Source organism: Acinonyx jubatus, chromosome A2 (assembly GCF_027475565.1).
Source record: "Acinonyx jubatus isolate Ajub_Pintada_27869175 chromosome A2, VMU_Ajub_asm_v1.0, whole genome shotgun sequence".
NCBI lineage: Eukaryota > Metazoa > Chordata > Mammalia > Carnivora > Felidae > Acinonyx > Acinonyx jubatus.
The window spans coordinates 32,465,381-32,479,001 of NC_069383.1; the positions used below are offsets into that span (position 1 = coordinate 32,465,381).

The 13,621-nt window shown below is 38.7% G+C and overlaps 1 long non-coding RNA gene across 6 annotated transcripts in view; it reads left to right on the forward strand.

Moving 5' to 3' along the window:
• LOC106970638 (uncharacterized) overlaps positions 1-13,621 on the forward strand; it is a 99,718-nt gene that overhangs the window by 30,109 nt on the left and 55,988 nt on the right. For 3 of the 6 annotated variants that reach the window (XR_008296694.1, XR_008296699.1, XR_008296693.1), the window contains 2 exons: positions 3,646-3,703; positions 4,026-4,306. This is a non-coding gene — a long non-coding RNA (uncharacterized LOC106970638). The remainder of the gene's footprint in view (positions 1-3,645; positions 3,704-4,025; positions 4,307-13,621) is intronic. The other 3 variants (XR_008296700.1, XR_008296695.1, XR_008296697.1) reach the window with 2 other exon arrangements.

Sequence of the window (13,621 nt, forward strand, 5' to 3'; positions counted from 1 at the left end):
ATAGCAAACATTCAATGAATATCACCTGCTCAATAGAGAAACGCAGCCTACCAGGTACTGGTTTCTCCCAGGTCTATCAAGTCATTCAGTCACGCCTCTTTGCAGAAGAAGTTGCTAGTAATTGAGATTTGCTAAGAATGGAAGATTTTTTCCCTTGGCATTTCTGAGAAGGCAGAAATGTTTGTCTAAGTCTCCAACACTTTGCTTAGAGAAAGGAAATGTTGATGGAAGTTCCTACATTTTGAGCCAAGGCAGAAACACACAGTGCAGATAATGAAGTTTCTATTTATAGCATGGATTCATGTAGATTTCTCCACTGGAAGAACACAGGCAGTTGGACTACAGATCCCACATGTGTCCAAATATATTTTGTGTGACTTAGCCGGTACCAAGGCCTCCCGGTTCGTCAAACACAAGCAGATGGTCCTGGCAGGGGTGACACCATAGCCTGTTTGCTGAACGCTTCCTCTGGAACCTTATTTTGGGGGAGGGAATGTGCACACTCAGTAGGGTGTCCGTGATCGTGTGTCTGGTTTGTCTAGACTGTCCGGTGTTCTGTTGTACTAGCATCCCAAGTGATGTAGCATTTGTCACTCTCAAAACTGTTCCAGTTTAGGTGATAAATTATATGCTTACTTCAACATGAAGACACATCAAGCTTGCCAAGAAACAAGTTCTAAAATCACATAAAAAGATTTCTTTCCTAATGCTTTAGACAATTTTGCAATGGAAGCCATAAAACTGATACAGATCAAGATGATGGATCTATCTGTAGCTTCATAAGAAATGAATAGAGAATTAGGGGCTTAGTTGGTTAAGTGTCCAGCTCTTGGTTTCTGCTCAGGTCATGATCTCACAGTTCATGAGTTCAAGCCCCGCATCTGACCCCTCCCTGGCAGCAGGGAGCCTACTTGGGATCCTCTCTATCTCCTTCTGTCCCTTCCCTGCCTAGCTCTCTGAAAATAAATAAATAAACTTAAAAAAAAAAGTAATGGTTAGAGAATTAAAAGACCCAAAGGGCCAAATATAGAAAAATTAATGAACAATCCAGAATTCTAACAGGCAATTAACATTAAAAGCCCCCAACATTTTGTAGACCTTACTATTGGGGTCCCAACCAGCCAAAATGCAGGAGAGGATTCTTAGAGGATGCAGACTGTGCTCCAGGACTCCCACCACTCATTGGTCGTGCTATGGAGCTCATGGCTCATGGGTTGCTAGAGAGCCATTTCCTGTAGAGCAGTACACTCTACCTCCAGCCAGCTGAGCCCATCTGAGTCAAGAATGGTGGATGAGTCTGCGGAATTTCTGACTGACCATTAATCCCCACTGGATTAGGGGTTGGTGGTAAAATGGCTGGAGTCAGGCAGTGGGTTAGATCTATCTGGAGACAGCTAAGTCCCCTCCCACTTTCTGAAACTTTGCAGTGTGTTAAAGATGGCAGGATATGAGAGTCAGGAAGAAGACAGATTATTTAGTATTGGGGAAGAATCCTTTCAATGGGAAAATCTTTCAGTGCAAGACATAAAGCAGTCAGGCAATTTGGGGCGAAGAGGGCAATTGTCATTATCAGAGTTATCAGTGGCTTAGATCCAAATTTGATAAAATACCCTTTGAGGGACTCTAGTTTTCATAGGATAGCATCCTGTACCCTCTATGAACAAAGAAAAAAGCCTGGAAAAGCCCAGCCCAGCCATAACGCTTTACTTTAAGAATTTGGAGGACTGAAGTGGTTGGGGACAAGGTAATAATCATAGATGGGAGACAAAGATCATGATCAGAAAGTTTGAAAAAAGATACAAAGTATGTAAATATATAATGAATATTAATGTTATATATTGTTAGACGCACAGAAAATAAAATTATACAAACATGTATGGGATTGTGTACATGCACTACAGGAAAACCATTATCCTGGGGGAAAGGGGAGAGGACAGAGATGAGCTATGGCAGGACTTTGCCCTTATTCTCCCCAAATTATATTGGAAGTGAATATTTTGAAAGCAGTGACAAGACTCTGACTTCCAGGTCCCAGGACCCCGGTGGGGCCTCTGAGAGCTCCATTACTCTTGGCTTCTCAGAAGGATCTTGGGTGTAAGGTTGGCTCACCTTGCTCTTCCCTCCTGGAATTGCCAAGATGTGCCTAAAACCCAATTATTGTATATTTTAGAAACCATGGATTCTGACTTAAATATTTTCTCTTAAGGAGAATGGTGTGGTATGTATATGTATGTGTGTGTGTGTGTGTGTGTGTGTGTATATATATATAGTGTAATGTTTTAATAAGTCACCTTGTTGGTCAATTAATGACCCATATACAGGGGAGGGAGGATGATAATGGCCTTGGGAAAAGTTTATATTGAGCAGGGAGTAGAATGTGTTAGGGAAAATCCAATAAAGCATGTGGGCGCATAGTGAAAGTGGGTTAGGTTGCATGGGAAGGGTTTTTACTAGTTATAATAAGGACTCTATCCCTATTCACACTTTTCCAGACCGGTGGTTCTCAGAATGTGGTCCCCAACTCACAACCTCAGCATCACCCAGGCCCCGCCCCAGACCCAATGAATCAAAACCTTAGGGGCTGGTGCCATCAATCTGTGTTTTATAAGCCCTCTAGGTGATTCTAAGACACACTGAAGTTTGGTAGCCACTTCTCTAGACTCAATTCTTGTTTCCTGTAATGAAGACGGGTCATTAAAAATCATTACCACCATTCAATTCAACCAAAAAGAAGAAATGGGAGAACAAAGAGGGTCATCCAAACCCAAGTGAAAGACAGGCTTAAACTAGTCCTTGAAGTGTACAATTATAGAATGCTGACAGTTGACAAAATTAAGCATAATGATTTAAATTTATAGAGAAACCTAAAATTAAGAAAAAGAACTAAGATAATGCTAAAATTAAAATGCAATAAAATAAACTGAAGGTTAAAAATAGAATAAGGGGGAAATAAGTAAAACTTTCTATAAAAATAACATCTGCCCTATATATCCTTCATATCATATCAGACACTATTCTAAGAAAGGTTACTCTTCTAACTCATTTAATTCTCTCAATAATGTCATGAGACAGGACCATTACTATTTCCATTTTATAGCAAGGAAAGGAAGGCACAGAAAGAGTAGGTACTTTGCCCAGAGTCACACAGCTTGGTAGGTAAAGTGAAGAGCAGAAATCCAGCTAGGAGAGCAATGAAGAACATACCTATTAAGAGAGCCTAGATTAGAAATAAAAATAAAGCCTATGAGTTTAAAATGAAAGGTCAAGAAGTAGGAGAAGGTGGGAAACAGAGAAGAAGCAAAGACAAACAAGGTCTTTGATGGAGTGTGGAGGTGAGTGCTTTCCCAGCATCAGGGCATCAAGGCAGAGGGCTCTTCTGTGAAGAAGCGGGTGGAGAGTCTGGCCCACCTTCATCGCTTCCCTTTCATTTTACCCCCTCTCAGGACCTCTCCCCTCTCCACCGAAGCTAGAAGGAGATCTTCTCAGACCAACAGATATCCCTACAGTACAAATACCGTATCTGTTACAGGGCCAGGACCTCATTTGGTCTTTTTTAGTAAAAGTAGAAAACCTTTGGTATGTCGTGGTTAATTGGGAGTTAATTTGCTGTATATTAGTTGAAAATTTTGTTTTGTCTGAATCTAGGATATGATGGCTTCAGTATTTCTGAAGACACAGAATTTCCATTAATCATTCAGCAGAGGTAAGAACCCTAAGCTCATTGAAATAACTGCTACTATTATCTGGGTTTAAGGACAATTTAAATGGTTTTTTTTATTATTATTTTTGAGAGACAGAGTGGGGGAGGGGCAGAGAGAGAGGGGGACACAGAATCCGAAGCAGGCTCTAGGCTCTGAGCTGGCAGCACAGAGCCCGCCACAGGGCTCGAACCCACGAACCAGGAGATCATGACCTGAGCAGAAGTCGTCTGAGCCACCCAGGCATTCCTAAATGGCTTTTTGTATTTTAAGTTTTGTTACGTGTTTTTCCCCCTTCTCCTTTCTTACTCTGATTCTTCAATGAAGAGGAGCTATTATGAAGTTCCAAGAACAAGGACAGAATATCAGGGCAGCTCACATCCCAGCAATCCACCAGTCTTGGAGAGACTGAATGAGGAGGCATCCAGATGTGTCCTGGGTGCAGACCTAAGATGACCTGCCTAAAGCTATAGCTAATAAGAAGTAGTTGCTTGAAAGCTGGTGGGAAGTTTCATTGTTTGCTCTCCTCTCTAGGAGACCAAAGAGAGGTGAAGTCTTTCCTGATCACAGATGATTGAAGCTGGGTGAAACACTCAGTCAAATTAGAGGTAAAACTGCAGTTGGGGGCAGCCATATCTTTGGGGTGTAAAACTGGTACTTGTACTACTTTTGAAAAAAAAATGTTTAGAATTAGTATTCCCTTCTAAGGTAGAAAAAAGAAATGTTGAGAATCATAAAACTGAAAGGGAAAGATAAATTGTGCAATATTAATATGATTCAGAGTGTATACATTTTAGTTAATAACCCTTTGATTAGATAATATCTATATAGAGTATAAAGAATTTAAAACTACCAACAAGTACACTGTTGAGATGAATTTTTCCTCTCGCTCCTATTCTCTGGTCCTCTGGGTTTTTCCACTCAGGAGGCAACCAAATATATATTACTAAATTTTGTTCAAAGATTTTTTTTTACGATTTTTTAAAATACTTTTTAAATACTTTTTTTAAATGTATGTATGTATGTATGTGTGTATGTGTGTAATCTCTACACCCAACATGAGGCTCAAACTCACCACCCCAAGACCAAGGGTTGCATGCTCTTCCAACTGAGCCAGCCAGATGCCCCTAGTTCAATGATATTTAAATGTTTTGAGTTGTTGATCGATTATTTTATATTTAATTTTATATTGGGAAAGGGGCTACATTATGGATAGCCTTATGACAAATTTCCTGGACATTAGCCTATACTTGGCAAATGCCAACAAACAACCTTTCCTCTGCATTAGCACAGAAGGACCAATGTTTCCTCTGAAATAGAATTTTCTAGAACTTGGGATAGACATATGGGTAGAATCTGGAATGTCTTTTGCTATTACATACAGCTTGTCAAAGGGATTTTTAATAAAATACATTGGAAGTTGCCATAGAATCACCCTTTTTTTTTTTCTTTCTTTCTGGATATGTGTGCTGTTGTGTCTACAGTTACCAGTGTTGGTTCACCTGGACCTGGATACTCTGAAACTAATTCCTGGACAATTAGGCTTAAGGGTAACAATGTTAGATGTAAGATCCCCAAGCTGACCCTAAGCTTTGTGGTTCCTTTTGGGGCATTTGTGATAGACTATTCTAATGGTTTACCAAGAAAAAGACTATAATAGTTATCTCTTGTATAACTATTTATCCTAAATGTGATGGTTTAAAACAATAACACTCATTATGGTACAGTTACTGTGAGTAAAGGAATCCAGGGGCCTCTGGTTCAGGGTCTTTCACAGGTTTGCAGTTAAGGGGTTGGCTGGGGCTGCAGTCCTCTCCAGGTGTTTCTGTGGGAAGATGTGCTTCCACACTCATTCATGTGGCTGTTGGTTGGAGACCTCAGTTCTCAGCTACATGAGACACTTCATAGTGTAGCTCACAGCATGGCAGCCAATCCCCTAAGAACAAGCAAGCAGCAGAACCAGAAGGGGTCCTCAACACAGAGTTTATAATATTTTAGAATTCAGTCTTGGAAATTAAATTACATGCCATCCCCTCTATTCTATTCTGTTTGGTTCTATTTCTTGAAGACAGGTCAATAAATCCAACCCATACTCAAAGGGAGGTGACGACATAAGAGCAGATTAGCAGTATACTGGGATCCTTGGAAGCTATAACAGAGGGCGCCCACCACAAAGACACCTTACTATAATTGCCTGCTCATTTAAAACCTGTTTCCTTCTTTGTTCCTTTCTTTAACGTGTATATTCTATAAAAACAAGGGCTGTGTCTCTTTTGTTTACTATCCTAGCAAATGTGTACTCATATATAGTCAATAAATATTTGTTTAACGAACAGGTTAAAGGATAAATTTTAAAAGTAGTTGTGGTCATAATTCTTGTACAAGTTAGTATCTGTCAAATTTTTGTTTAACTCATTAATTAATGAGAAATGAGAGCTCATATATTTATTATCAGATAAGGAATGCTGAGACGATTTTTACAAAGGGGTGCAAACTGGCAAAACTGGTCAGTATTCACAGGACAATAATCAATGGCATTCCACTGGACAAAATTTGTGTTCCTATGGACAGAAATTATTCTCGTTACTAATAGTTTTCTACAATTAACTTGTATCTTTACTGTGTTGTAAAATAATATAGTCAAAGGCAAAGGCAGAAAAAAACCTGTATTAGTGAACTAGATGGTGTGTTCACTAAGTTTCAAAATCTGCCAGAATTGTTTCGTACAAACCAGTGGTACAAGACAGAGAAAATGCACCCCAAAGAAAGGCCAGGCAAGAGGATAATCTTAGCTCTTTTCTCTTCAAATTCATGTAAGCAGTTATGACACTTAACTGGGGACTTAATGTTCCTTGATTGTTAAGGAATAGGATTTCATAAACACATTAGAGAGTATAAACATAGAGAGTAAAACCAAACCATTTCAATGCTTCAGGGATTGAAGGGGTCGTATAGTAGATTCCAAGGTCTGTGAGATCCAGGGTTCTGTTTGTCCACAATTGCCAAACGTAGGTGGATCAGCTACATAAAAATCTTCTTGGTGGGGGAGTGTGTGTATCAGGGTGCAATGTCTTTGTCAAAAATTTTACTCATGGGCTCTATCCTAGACATACTGAATCTACATGTATTACAATGAAGCCTGAATAATCTTATTTAAAGGTACTCCTCTTCTATGTGACCGATTTTATTATGCACTGGTATAGATTACTTCTCATTAAAGGCATTCATGGTTCTGTGGCCATGACCAAAATGCATCTTAAGAATTTTGGGAGCCTTTGAATCTACCATAGAGATGTTATAGATGCCTTTCCCTTTGAGTTTCTCCAGGTGAATATGGGAATAAAGATCCTTAGAAAACATATTATGCTATCAATTTAGCTGTAAAATCACTACAGGAAAAAAAAAAAGAAAAGAAAAAGAAAACAACAAGAGGTACAACTACAAGTCTCTGCCTATATCCTCAAACCATAGACCATGGTATACACTTAACTAATTTTCATAGCCTCAGTAAAAAGCCTTTTGTTAATAGTATCAATCCATGGAAATTTCAATAGATATTTGTAGAATGTCCTCCTAGGTTCTACTGGAATAAGAGAAAGACAATTATTTACATTTTTTTCTACCATGCAGATTTTGCTGAATCATTTCAGTACACTTGAAAAGCTACAACTATTTGAAATTCAAATGAACATTTACCATCTGTGGTATTCATTAACATTATAATGGCATGATTTCAGACATTTCCATTGATGAATATTAGTTTTCTTGAGCTTTATACCCACTAGTTTTAATTTTGTAGTCCATAAAATGTAACAGGTAATCTGATTTAGAATATATGGTATGAATCACAGACTTTAGAAATGATCAATTCCAATACCCTTATCAGAAATGGGAACAGTTATGGGCTGAATTGTGTCCCTGTAAATTAATATATTGGAGTCCTAACTCAGACACGATCTTTAAAGAGGTAATTAATTTAAAATGAAGTCATTAGTGGAGGGCCTGAGTGACTCCTTTGGTTGAGCAGCTGACTTTGGCTCAGGTCATGTTCTTTTGGTTCGTGAGTTCAAGTCTGGCATCGAGCTCACTGCTGTTAGAGTGTCAGTGCAGAGCCTGACTCAGATCCTCTCTACCCTCTCTCCCTGCCCCTCCCCTGTTTATGTTCTCTCTCTCAAAAAATAAACATTAAGAAAATAAGGTTAATAGGGTAATTCCATATGAAATGTGTCCTTCTAGGAGGCAGTTTGGACATAGGCATTGTCCTGTGCATTTGGGCTGCTATAAGAAAGTATCATAGACTGGGTGCTTATAAACAACAGGATTTATTTCTCACAGTTCTGGGCTGGGAACTCCAAGATCAGGGTGCCAACAGATTTGGTGTCTGGTGAGGACCAGCTTTCTGGTTCATAAACAGCCTGTCTTTTGGCCCTGCCCTCAATGGTGGAAGGGGCAAAGGCTCTCTGGGGTCTCTTTTATAAGAGCACTAACCCCATTCGTGAAGGCAACACCATCATCACCTAATCACCTCCCCAGGGCCCCTTCTTCTAAATCATCACATTGAGGATTAGGATTTCAACATATGAATTTTGGGGATGCACATTCAGTCTATAACAGGCATATATGGAGGGAAGATGATGTGAAGACACAGGGAGAACACAGCCATCTGCAAGTGAAGGAGAACGGACTCAGAGGTGACTACCTCTGCAGACACCTCGATGTGGGACTTGTATCTCCCAGAACTGTGAGAAAATAAATTGCTGTTGCTTAAGCCACTTTGTTATGGCAACCCTAGCAAACTAACACAGGAACTAAATTGCCCAAAATTGAAGAACAATAGCTGTATGCCTGAGACTAAAGTATCCAAGACTTCTGCCTCTCAGTTTGGTATATTTTCCTTTATGGCATGATGCTATTAATACACAAAAAATTAATTCTTAAAAAGCTTTAGTTATGCAAAATTATAGGACCATAGCAGAGTAGTTTGAAGATTGTTCTTGTTCTTCATTCACCTTGAACATTAGATGCTCTTAACAAATGTTGGCTGGGGACACCTGTGTGGCTCAGTGGGTTATGCGTCTGACTCTTGGTTTTGGCTCAGGTCATGATCCCAGGGTTGTGGGATCAAGCCCTGTGTTGGTCTTCATGTTGAGTGTGGAGGCTGCTTACAAATTCTTTCTCTCTCCCCCTCTGTCTCCTCTCCCCCTCCCTCACTCTCCTTAAAATAAAAAATAAAAACAAACAACAAATTTTGGATATCTGTGTGGGGTTGAGCATTAAATGTAAAACATTTATGCTCTGAAATCCAAAGACTAAGGATTGTACCATTTCAAATATATGGGGTCTATTAAAAACTAAAAACTTTGACACTTGTTATTATAATAGTGTCATCTTTGGCATCACCTGTGCTTGCCTGTTTCTCCGCTTACTTTCTTATGTACTATGTATAGTGTCTGCAAGCCCATGACTGAATCCAGCTTTTATAGTAGGGTGACAAATAGCTTTTTAGCCTGCAGTTGTAGCTGAAACCTTAAAATTTGGTGCTCAATGATTTAAGTAAAACAAAGGTTTCAAGATTCTTTGACAGAGTGAGAGGGTTTTTTTTGACTACATTAGAATTTTGTTCTCTCCGTACTTCATCTGTAATTTGTCTACCAACCTAAAGTAAATAACCTGAAATAATTATTGAATTCAGTTTTGTAAAGTCATTAAGATCTTTCAGGATCATGAATAATAAGCAATTGGAGGATGTGTATTGTTAAAGTAGAACCACAAGTCCTGCCACACGTGTTAGATAGAGTTGCCAGATAAAACACAGGATGCCCAGCGCAATATTTGGGACATGCCTGTACTAAAAAACTATTCATTATTTTACTGAAATTAGAATTTAACTGAGTTTCCTATATTTTATTTGCTAGATCTGACAACCCTAATTTTATATTATTTAATGGTAGATTGAATACCAATATTTCTCCATGTGATGAAAGACCCCAGAACTTTATTTTCCTAATGTGTGCAGAAAAGATTGTGTTAAGCACATCTGATGCTTACTTTTTCAGAACAGAGATTCATTTATTGGATAAGCAATGATCTATATAAGAAATAGATTGTCAATTAACAATAACTTATAAAACCTACCAAACTAACCTATTTATGAAGGAAGAGCAAGTTATCTCTTATTGCATTAAGGAACATCATCATATTGACAGTGTGCTTCAGAAGCATCTCAGGAAGGGGAAGTCAAAGGCAGGTATTTGTTGGAGTTGAAGAGTCTTGTTTAAGACAGGTCTTTCAATGTGACAGGAGGGCTGTTGGGATTGGGCAAGGTTTATGAAATAATAGTTTAGGATTGATGGACCCAGCAACACAGATTTTGAAGTTAGCCTTGAAGAATAAACAATCTTTGATGAGACTGATGAATGATCTATTACTCAGATGAGGGCAAGTTTAATGGCTGATTACTTGGATAAATGGATTTTCAGAAAGTTCTTGTAGCAAATAATAAACAACAAATAGTAAAAGCAACAATAACAGTAGCGAAACAAATAATTCTAATGTATTTACAGCTTCATCTTCTAAAGCAAGAATTTTGTGGAATGGCTGAGTCATGTAAACACAGACTATTCTGTGGTAAAATTATTGTAGTGTAGTCAGCTGCATAGTCATGGCTCATTGGTTCTCTAAGTGTGGTCCAAGGACCACTGGGATCCTGAAATCCTTTTAGGAGGTCAACAGAGTTGTCTCTTTTCCAGCTGCATGTCTGTGTGAGGCCAGATTTTCTGGATAAATTTTAGCCAAGATGATATATTGCAAGGATTGAATCAGATGAGAAATCTTTCTTTTATTAAATCAGACATTAGAGATTTACAAAAATGTTAATACCGCTGTTTTCATTGCCTTTTTTGGTTGTGGTTATCAAGAACTATAAAGGGTCTAAGGTTTTACTCTACTTAAAAGCTAACAAATTAGCTTACTACAGTTTAATGGAGGCTGACAGGAGACAAGAGACTCCTGTGTCAGAATCAAAAGATTTTATTATTCTCAGCAAAACCAGTAGCCAGAGTGTCAGTATGTTTACATCAGTTTCCCCGAGTGAGTACCAGTTCCTCAGGGTCAGCACAGACAGGCCTGGATGGATGCCTGTACACACAGTGGGTTGCAGACAGGAGAGAGAGGCTGAGTTTGGGGAACCTGCTGTTGATAGCTGGCAGTCAGCAAGCCTGCTTTTTGTCCTGGAGGGAGACCCTAGTTTAAAGGCTGCTTGCTGCCCATTAAACCATGAGAAAACCTAAATAATGAGCTGTCAGAGCATTGGCTTCTTGATATACATAACAAGTTGTCTTGGAGCATGAGACATCTGTGGAGGCATGTCACTCAACAGTTATTTTTCATAAAAATATTTGTCAACATATATTGCTATTTTTTAACAAGTGAAATAGTATATAAACTTGTCTCCATTTTAATTTGTAATTAGTAAATATCAATAGTTATAACCCTTTTAAAATGTGCTCTTTGGCATCCTTAATAATTTTTTTAAGACTATGGAGATGTCCTGAGACCAAAAGCTTGAAAACTACTATTGCAGATAGTTTGACTTCTCACTATTATAGTCCCTCTATTCTTTTACCCTAGTCCTAGAGACAATTTATTTATTGCTGTCAAGGAATGCCGATGGGTTTATACAGTGCATGCTCTGGAACAAGCTCTTTTTTTTCATTAATTTATTTACTTTTGAGAGAGAGCAAGATCACGCATGTGTGAGTAGGGGAGGGGCAAAGGAGAGAGAGAGAGAGAATCCTAAGCAGGCTGTACTCTATCACACAGAGCTGGACATGGGGCTTGAACCCACGGACCATGAGATCATGACCTGGGCCAGAATCAAGAGTCGGATGCCCAACTGACTGAGCCACCCAGGCACCCCTGGAATAAACTCTTTTAAGTGTTCCCTTGGTACCTCACCACTGCTGGTCCCCACTGCGCTGTCTGTCCCAGAGAAGGCTAGAAGAAGTAGGTGGCTTCTGGACCCAGATGGCTCTGAGAGAGCAGAGACATTCTGTCGAAGGCCCTGCTGGCTGAATTTGCTGAGGGGCTTTTGGCTTTTTAATCCTTTGCTACTTGATGTCAGGATGGCAAGAGTCAGGCTTAAAATCGTCAGACTGACCTATGCCATTAGTTAAATTTTCACTTCTTTTATTAGAAATCCTCTGAACAATTTGTTTTTTTCATTTGGGATTTCTTTGTTCTTCATGTTTATTCAGGAAATCTTCCTTTCTTTCAGGTTTGTCTGACGAGAGTCTTTGGACTTTCTTTGTTATGTATATTTATACAATATATATTTACATGTGTGGGATATATATCGCAGGACTCCTTGGCCATATTTGCATTTTGACGGCATGGGGCCTCTAAGTTGTCTTTGTTTCCTTTCTTATTTGCATTTTATCCAGACAAGACCTCCAAATTCTTATTACAAAATAGCCACTTAATGATTCCTTAGCACTGTCTAGAATATGGTCACATTGAAATGCCTCATAATTCTGAATAGTAGGCGACACCAATACAGGATGTCTACTTTCTAACTTAACACATGTCTGTAATATTTCTTTAGTAATGAGCAGATGCTACTTTTTTCAAAAAAAAATTACACTTAATTAGAAAAATGGAAAATAGATTTTTTCAATATAATAATTATTTGGCAGTCTTAGAATTTGAATGCTTCCGCTCAAATTCAAATGGAATACAAGCCATCAGACTGAAAGTTCCTTAAATTCAGGAGTTATGTCTTATTCACCTTTCTATCCTGAATAACTAAAAAAGAGTCTGAGCACACCAGAGGTGCTCATTAAGTGTTTACAGTATTAATGAGATGAATAATAACAGACATTTATTAAGTGCTAATTTCATGAAGTCATAAAACATCCTTACGGAGTTATCTTCTTACTAGATCATTTGAACGTCACTATTCAGACTTTGAAATTCCTGAACAAAATTTCTCAATAGACTTCCACCATATGTCTAGTCTATTCATTTGAACTCCCTAAAACTCCTTTTTTTTGTAGAATTGTCAAATAATGGCTATTCCATGTGATTTATCCTAAATAGACCTAGGTCAATGTTATTTTTTTGTTATATATAATCTAATACAGGTAAGATAGGGCAAAGAAAACAGGTAGCTGATCCCTCAAATGAGACAACCTCATTGTGCTTCTGTATTGCTGTAAAGGGGTTGGATTTGGGGTGGAGATAAGGTACTATGATATGTTAGAGACCTACGAGGTGTTTTGTTATATTTTGTTTCTGAACCACTCCTGTTAATCATGGACTGAAGGGAAGAGAGTGTGAATTTGGATCAGAGGTCAGAAACAAATACAGAATGCTGTAGAATTATATAGTCCTCTCCAAAAACTGAAGCAAATGGATGCACAATATTTCATATTGTGCTTGGGATTTTAAAATATATTATTAAACCCTATTTTTTTTTTAATGTTTTTTTAGTTTTCAGAGAGGGAGAGACAGAGTGTGAGTGGGGGAGGGGCAGAAAGAGACACACACACACACACACACACACACACACACACACACACACACAGAATTTGAAGCAGGCTCCAGGCTCTGAGCTGTCAGCACAGAGCCCGACGCAGGGCTCGAACTCACCAACCGCGAGATCATGACCCGAGCCAAAGTCGGACTCTCAACCGACTGAGCCACCCAGACACCCCAATTTAACCCTATTTATAATGAGAGATGTCATCCAAGAAAAGGAAGCACTGAATCATTGATAACCATTTTGGCCAGTGACCACTTTGGTGCTGCTGGGTAACCTCTTTGTTCCACTGAAATCTTCTTTCTGGGAATAATATATTCTGTGGCTGACAACCTTTTGATTCCTAGAAATGTTCGATCCTCATCATCTCTCATCCCCAAATAAA